Below are 500 nucleotides of genomic sequence, written 5' to 3' on the forward strand. Positions count from 1 at the left end.
GCTCAGTCATGTCCGACTCTATAGTCCATGGAATTCTCCAGGCCAGAATACTGGAGTGGGTAGCTGTTCCCTTCTCCAGGGGATCTTCCCAACCCTGGGATCGAACCTAGGCCTCCCACATTGCAGGTGGAATTCTTTAGCAGTTGAGCCACAAGGGAAGCCCAAAAGCTTAGTATCCTCTAAGCACAAGAAGATACTTAAACCTCCCATCTGGACAGGGACATGAACCCTGGACCCTCAGATTAAAAGTCTGATGCTCTACCAACAGAGCTACCCAGGCTCCTGAAGGCTCTTGTCTTAGAAAGAGAAGATGGTGCATTTGCCTTGTGCTGGGTGTAAGGAGGAAGGAAGCCTTCACTGGTAATGCTAAGCCTGTGTTACATTCGTGTTCCTCGTTCGACAGACACCAGTGGACAAGCCTGCCAGGCTTGTGCCAGGCATTTCAGGGATCGGGGCGAGTAGAGGTAGAGGCTTATAGACCGTGTTTCCAATGAAGTAAA

At 50.4% G+C, this 500-nt stretch overlaps 1 non-coding gene across 1 annotated transcript; it reads right to left on the minus strand.

The window, feature by feature from the left end:
• Positions 1-207: 207 nt before the first annotated feature.
• Positions 208-280, minus strand: TRNAK-UUU (transfer RNA lysine (anticodon UUU)). The gene has a single exon. It is a non-coding gene; the product is annotated as a tRNA-Lys (tRNA).
• Positions 281-500: the final 220 nt, after the last annotated feature.

Source organism: Ovis canadensis, chromosome 7, assembly GCF_042477335.2.
Source record: "Ovis canadensis isolate MfBH-ARS-UI-01 breed Bighorn chromosome 7, ARS-UI_OviCan_v2, whole genome shotgun sequence".
Lineage (NCBI taxonomy): Eukaryota > Metazoa > Chordata > Mammalia > Artiodactyla > Bovidae > Ovis > Ovis canadensis.